This window comes from Leopardus geoffroyi, chromosome C1 (assembly GCF_018350155.1).
Source record: "Leopardus geoffroyi isolate Oge1 chromosome C1, O.geoffroyi_Oge1_pat1.0, whole genome shotgun sequence".
Taxonomy (NCBI): domain Eukaryota; kingdom Metazoa; phylum Chordata; class Mammalia; order Carnivora; family Felidae; genus Leopardus; species Leopardus geoffroyi.
The window spans coordinates 152450556-152458555 of record NC_059328.1 but is presented as its reverse complement, the minus strand read 5'-3'; the positions used below and the strand labels follow the sequence as shown (position 1 = coordinate 152458555).

The 8000-nt window shown below is 37.8% G+C and overlaps 1 long non-coding RNA gene across 1 annotated transcript; it reads right to left on the bottom strand.

Moving 5' to 3' along the window:
• Positions 1 to 1124: 1124 nt before the first annotated feature.
• On the bottom strand, positions 1125 to 4154 carry LOC123596761. The gene is made up of 3 exons (XR_006711856.1): positions 4008 to 4154; positions 3403 to 3504; positions 1125 to 1390 (listed from the first exon to the last, which is right to left on the bottom strand). It is a non-coding gene; the product is annotated as an uncharacterized LOC123596761 (long non-coding RNA).
• Between the last annotated feature and the right edge of the window lie 3846 nt (positions 4155 to 8000).

Sequence of the window (8000 nt, the reverse complement as noted above, 5' to 3'; positions counted from 1 at the left end):
GAGTCTCAGGAGACTACACTGTGAGTCTTTAACTTGGGCTTATCATAAATTCCACACACTTCCATCACCAGCTATTGTGGCCCAAAAGTCAATGTAGACTTTCTTTGGAGCCCTTTCCTACTCTGAACCTCACTCAATGTTGGCAGCCTTCCATGGGACACAGTATGTAGGCTAAAACATTATTCCTGGAGTTGGAATGTTTTGACGCTAGAACCTGAGGAGTTCCAGCAGATGCTATGTTTCCTTATCTGTGATAGGAGAGATAATGTAGCAATTTGTCTTTTAAATTTTTTTTAATTTTTTTTAACATTTATTTATTTTTGAGACAGAAAGACACAGAGCATGAACGGGGGAGGGGCAGAGAGAGAGGGAGACACAGAATCGGAAGCAGGCTCCAGGCTCTGAGCCATCAGCCCAGAGCCCGACGCGGGGCTCGAACTCACGGACCGCGAGATCATGACCTGAGCTGAAGTCGGACGCTTAACCGACTGAGCCACCCAGGCACCCCTGTATTTTAATTTTTTAATGTTTATTTATTATTTAAGACAGAGACAGCACAGAGGAGGGGCAGAGAGAGAGACAGACAGGACCTGAAGTGGGTTCCACGTTGACAGCAGAAAGCCCAAAGCAGCACTTGAACTCATGAACCATGAGATCATGATCTGAGCTGAAGTTGGACGCCTAAGGGACTGGGCCACCCAGGTGCCCCTAGTTTGTCTTTTAATTTGGAAAGAATAGCCTGGCATGACCTTTATCATGGAGACTCATATTTTTAATGAAATGGAAGATCTCTGAATCTCTCAATTGTCATAGGGCTTAATCCCCATTCTCTCAGTGCATGTGTTTTATCAAGCCTTCCAGGCTATTAACCACTTCATGCTGAATCTGCCTGATCACTACTATGTTACCAACAAAATAATCACTGTCGGGTCCTGCAAAACATTCAGAGAGCACAGATCTATTTGGACTATATTATGAAAGAAAATGGAAGAGTTCATATAACCTTACAGGACAAACCTGTAAATGAATATTTTTTTCCCTTCCATGTGAACTCAAATTATTTCTGATCCTATGGACTACAGACTTGACACCTTAAAAGGAGAAAAGGATTTGATAGGAAAAGCTTCAGATTGAAGTGTAATTGAAAATCTAGGCTAGGATCATGAGGAGTCTTCAGAAAACCTTTCCTTGAAGGAGTTCAATGTCAGACAGAAATGAGCTGGCTCTAGTAGGCCACCACTCTTCATTATTGCTGGCAGCAGCCTAGGGAAAGCATGGCGTTGGTGTGGCTGCTAGGGAGGAACACAGGTGTTCTGGAAACTCAATCAACTATGCTCTCTGCAGCAGATTTTTCTGGAGGGAGATCCAGACCGTGCAAATCCATAGTTGCCTCCAAAAGAAAAAAAGAAAATGTCTGTTATCTCTGATCTCTCCATAAAGATCATGAATTTGAAATTAGTTTCACATTCACAGCATTGTCCCTCAAGTGGAAACAAACAAACAAATCACTTCTCAGAAGTTCTCATCCTTATCTCCCTAAATAAATATTGAACAAATATGTAAAGAATATCAATTTGAAAGGATCCCGAGTAATTACTCTGCCCAGGGCATTTCAGTCTGACTCCACCTGTAGGTGTATCCTCTCACTCCCTCTGGTGCTCATGCATCCTGGCTGCTAGAGTAGATGGTATTTTAGGTGGCTGCATGCAGGGATTTGATTATTTTCTTTTTTAAAATTATTAACACATCTTGCAACCATCAGGTGTAAGTTATAGGATTATATATAATTTCCAGGGTTTAAAAAAAATCTACCTTTTCAGCATTCAGACTGACAAAATAATTACCAAACTGAAGAGGTGCCATGCTAAAAAGATTTGTAGATTCGGCAGACATATAGAGGTTTTGTGCTTTAAAGCAAGAAATGTCACCGACTGACTGTGCTTTGAGACCTTAATGTATGTTTTCCCACGTCAAAAATATATGTAAACGTATCCAATCTTATTCTTGGAAGTTTGTGGGAAGTATTACCTGGTAAGAAAACAAGACATATTTGTTCTGTTAGTTTTTCAGTGTGAATACACTATACCCTAATGGCCTATTAGATACAGAATGCAGATCCTTCTTATCTTAAATTTGTGGTTGTCTGCTTTGACGAAGCAGTCTGTATGGTTTTGTGTGTTTTTTTAAAGAGTCTTTGCCACTCTGTGTTCAAACTACTCCTATCTTGTGGCTTTAAACTAATCTCCACATCTGTCTACAGGGTTCTTCACTGTTTACTGTTTCCTCCATATATTGTTTCAACCGTCTGTGAAAATATTTCTCTTTTGTTGCTTTTTTCCCAGAGACAAAATTTCTCCTTCTTCCATTAGAGTAGAAATCATCAAAATAAACACTTGATTTAAAATACATAGGTAGTAAGGTATATCCAGCATTCTTCAGTGTTGAATTAATAATACTAACATGTGTATCTATTTAATTTATTATTTATAAATAAATATATATACAAAATATACAATTTTTAACATTACATGCTTTGAATAACAAATTAGTAATTTAAAATCTTTTGTTTGGCAGTGAAATATAATACTCTCCTTAAAAAAACACTGACTCCCTAAGAAATGTAGAAATACCCTTGAAGTTAAATTTAAGTAACATGGCTACAATGTAACTACTGTATTGGGTGTTGAAGGAAAGATTTTTCTTATTCAGAACTGAAAACAAATATATTTCTTTTTTTTTAATTTTTTAACGTTTATTTATTATTGAGAGACAGAGAGACATAGAGCATGAGCAGGGGAGGAGCAGAGAGAGGGGGAGACACAGAATCTGAAGCAGGCTCCAGGCTCTGAGCTGTCAGCGCAGACCCCAACACAGGGGCCGAACCCACAAACCATGAGATCATGACCTGAGCCAAAGTTGGTTGCCCAACCAACTGAGCAACTCAGGCGCCCCAGAGCAAATATATTTCTTGAGAAAAGAGTTGTTTGTAAATAAAGTCTTGACTTCATCTCCCACTTATTCTTTATCCCAATCCATTCTGAGTTTTCCTTCTACCATTCAATTTAATTACCTTTGTACAGGTTGCAAATGTTTACCAAATCCTATGGACATTTGTTTGTTCTTATTTCACACAGTGGACTTAGGTTGCCATAGTTAAGCACTCTCCCTTTGTGACTTTTCTGTCTTCATGATGCCATATTCGACTGTTTTATTTTTATCCTTTTTTACCTCCCTTGCCACCATAACTTGATATCCGTAATTGACTCATCAAAACATGTTACAATATTCTATGAATCCTAATTTTGTCTTACCTATCTTGCCAACTATAGTATTCAGCTACTGCTGTATAACAAACAAGTAGAAAATTTCAGTGGCATACAATATTAAGAATTTGTTTCTTACATGTCTGTAGGTTGGCTGAAATGGCTCCACTGATCTTGGCTGGGCTTATTCAGGCATCCATAAACTGGAGGTTGGATGGACTAGATAAAATCACCTGGACAGCTTTGATTAAAATTGAAAGTCTGCAATCAACCCTGTGGTTCTGCTTTATGTGTCGCTCATCTTTCTGGACTAGCAGGCTAGAAAAAGCATGTTCTTTTCTTGAAATGACAGAGGTGCAACAGGGAAACCCAAAGCATTTGGTTTTGTAAGGACTACATTCAGTGTTTGTAAGGACTACATTCAGAATTGGCACAGTACTAATTTCATTCATATTCCATTGATTAAAGAAATTCACATAATTGAGTCTAGAGTCAAGAAGCATAGAGATACACTCTGCCTTTTGTGCATTATTACACGGCAAAGGATGTGCTTATAAGGATAAAGAATCGAAGCCAATAACTTAATCTACCACACTGAGCTAACTTACTAATGATATTGGTTATCTTCAGTTCACAAATAGATTCCATTTTTCCCATATCAGGATCTTTACACATAATAGTCCCACTTTCTGGAATATTCTTCTCTTATATAAGATTCATCTCCTTGGAAGTATCTTTTCTTACCATTATAGAACAACCAACAATTTTCTCTCACTTTTTCATAGTACCCTATTGTTTCCTTATAGCAATGTACAGAATTCTATGTATTATTTTACTTGTTTGTTGGATGTTTCTTCCTCCAGAATTCAAGCTTCATGAGAGTGAAGGGTATGTCATGTCCCCCATTGTTCCTTAGAATCTAATGCAAGATTATGCATATGATATTTCATCAATAAATATTTGTTGATGGATAAAATGGAAAAAATATGATTAGGGAATTTCTTCATTTAAAGTTTATAGAATACAGGTAGATTCAGAAACATTACCTCTGGCCCTTTATGCCATAGAAATGTCTTTGTTGTGATTGAAAGGGGGAGGCCAAGAGGATGGTCATTAAGAATAATGAAGTGTTGTTTTCCTTTTTTCTTCTCCATTTCTTTCCTTCTCTTTTCTTTATTTTCCTTTCCTTTAATACTCTTCTTTTTAAAATTGTTTTTAAGTTTATTTATTTTGAGAGAGACAGAGACAACACGAGTGGGGGCAGAGAGAGAGGGAGAGAGAATCCAAGGCAGGCTCCCTGCCGGCAGTGCAGAGCCTGAAGTGGGGCTCAAACTCTCAAAGCATGAAATCATGACCTGAACCGAAACCAAGAATCAGGTGCTTAACTGACTGAGCCACCCAGGTGCCCCTTTCCTTTAATTTTCTTTTATTTCACTTCGTTTTGTTTGTGTTTTCATTCATAAAGCCTGTTACATTTCTACATTTGAAAGTGAATCTACAGTGAAATAATATCACAAAAACAGGGTCCAATTAGAACATCATTGCAATGGTGAAGAGGAGAAGATGATTTGGAGTACGTGGGCAAAACAGAAATAGGAGATTTGAGTGGAAGGTGGTGAGTTCCATCTCGGACATGTGAAGTTCAAGGGGTTTATGAGACATCTGAATGAAGATATCTGATAGGCCATTGGAAATGGAGGCTAGAGAAAGAAATTTGTTCAACGTTAATGCATAGTATTTGTAGCCATGGCAGTGGGTAACATTGTCTCCAGGGAATAAGTGAAGAGCAAGAATGAAAGGCATCCTAGAACTTTGCCCTAAGGAGCTCCAAGATTTAAAGCTTGTTTAGAGGAGATGACACAATAAATGGAGATGAGAAGGCACAATTAGAAAAGTAAGAGGGACACTATGGCATTACAACCACAGTGGAAGAAACTGTTTTCTGAGAGAGAAAAAAATTATGAACTAGGTTGATTGCTATGGAAAGGTTAAATAAGATGTAGGAAGCATAGTATCCAGTGGAGATGGACACGTAGAGAACCTTTTTTACATAGTCAAGAGGCATTCAGAGGTGTTCTGTGAGGGGAAGCCAGAATGGAGGAGACTGTACATTAAATATGGGCAAGAAAAAATGTCATCAGGTGTAGATTAGTCTTTTAGAAGTTTCTCCAAGAAGAGGAAGAAGTGCAAATATAAAATCATCATCCCCACCGTGTAGCCCCACTCCTAGAATATCTGTTTTCCTTTATCACACGAAGTAGTCGAATATCTAGAAGTAAACTGGCTACCCTTGAGTTTGAATTTTAGCCCCACAAATTATTAGTTATTTTATTTAACCTCTAATCCTCAGTTCCTCATATGTAAAACTGGAGATAATGATAACAACAAATTTGTTGTTCATAAGAATCACTGAAATGATTTATGAGCATACGAGTGCCATAGAGGAGAACCTTCATAAAGATGTGATTCGGAAAGGGCAAACTTTAGAAGCCTTATAACAATAAAGCACACTTTGTCAATTGAAAGCCTTTTTAATATATTTTTAAAATTAATTTCTTTTCTTGTCCTTAACTTTGGTACCATGATCCTATACTTTGTTTTACTATTCTGTGATTATACTTTTCTTTTTCACATTCTTTGTCACTATTTATCCCATCAGTGTTTGGAAACACTTTATGCTCTTGGTTTTCCCTGTGACTTTCTGATTGCCTGAGTTTCTCTCCCTGGTACTGCAGCAATTGATTCTTGACAAATAACATCCTTACATCATAGTTGCAATTATACAAGGATGTGGGTGACTCCTCAGACTACAGTTTCTTTTTTCCCTAGGACCACAACTTTCTGGGCAGGTATTTCTGTCATTTGTTACTTACCTCTTGGGGCCTTATTAATATTAGAAATTAAAGTAAATAGTTCAGTAGCTTGCTCTTGCATAGAATATATTCTATGGTGGACATTAATTCTGCATCAAGCACTGTCATATATAACAACATTTTTTCTTTTGATAACCCTATGAGATATGTAGTTAATATTATCCTCGTTGTAGATGAGGAAACAAAAGCATAGAGAGGTTGAAAAAAATTGTCCAATATACACAGTTACTGAATGGTGGAGCCACTATGCCCTGCAGGTCCATAGATTGTTGCAATTCCAAAATCCAGAAGTTCTAAAAACCATATATTTTTTACCTCATTTTCTGGCAAAGAAACTTGACCTTAACATGATTTAGTCCAGGTGCTTAAGATGGTATAATATATCAAGGGAGAACTTTTGTTTGGACAGGGATTCCCAAACATATTTGCAGGCAGTAGGGAAAGATACTCAAGGAAAAAAAGGATAATAAATTATTTTGACACATATATATATTTACCTATATATATATTTTTTCTACCTAACATGATGCTAAGTTCTGAATATGCAGCAATGAACTCAACATAGTGTCTCATCTCATGGAGTCTGTATTCTGTGCCGGAAGGATTGTTGCTAGAACAAGATTTTAGAAGGGGTAGGAGGATGCAAAGTGTGGTTTACTGATGGCAGTGTCAGCATCACCTGGGAGACTGACAGAAATGCAAATTCTCAGGCCATCCCTGAAGCCTGCTGCATCAGAATCTCTGCCAGTGAGGGCCCGGAATTTGTGTAATAACTCTCTTTACCTGATTCCTGAGCACACTTAACTGTGAGAATCACTGTCCAGAGCACACACGGAGGGATCAGCCTTGTTAAAGAGGAAGGAAAAATGGGAAAATATATTGAAGTTCTGAGGTGAAGTTCTATGGTGAAATGAGATGAAGTAGATTCCACCAGAAGGCTTTTACTTTTCATTGACACAGGGCCAAGGTTACCTGCTGAGCATATACTGCGTGCTCTTGAACGCTCTGCAGTTATGTCTCCCATTGTGTCCTGTGGAACCTCCACTCTAGTCAGTGTCTCCCAAATGCAGTAGGCACCTTTCTATCTCCTGGCCTTTCTCGGTTATCTGACCTGCCTTCCTACTCCTCTAAATTTATTACCATCTCCCCTCCTACAAGCCCACCTTGAGTCAATGTGGCCTTCTCACAGAAGTGCCTTTCCTATGAATTCTGGTTGCAGTTTGTAGCAGTAGAGGTGTATTATGGCTGGACTCAGGAGCCAGGCGACTGGGTTTCTAGCAGCTCTAGAACTTAACATGTGATTTGGGGGAAAGTGACTTAAGTTTTTTGAAGGTCGGTTTCTTCATTGTAAATTGGAGATGATAATAGTATGTACCTCATAAGTACACTTGGGACATAGCAAGCACTCTCTAATTCTTAGCATTTATTGTTTATTACCTACTCCACACTTACCCTCAACATATGCTACCTATATAATTACTTATTTTCTGTATATCCGTATCTACACACAAACGTGTGTATATACATATCTATCTGTCTATCTATCTATCTCTCTATCATCTATCTATCTATATATATATATATATATATATATATATATATATATATATGTATACATACATACATGGTTCTCATCTCACTTGAAAGGGCTGAACCCTAACAGCTGTCTGGGGACTTAATAAATATGTTACATAAACAATGACATCATAGTTCTCCATTGTATACTTTCCCACTGGTATCCTGGATCAGACCATCCCTCTTAATATATCCAATACAGTATTGCAGGAACTGTGTTCCATGTGATTGCTTTGAAAGGGAAAACACTAATGTGATAGGAACACTGAGCCTCAAGTTTGAAAACCTC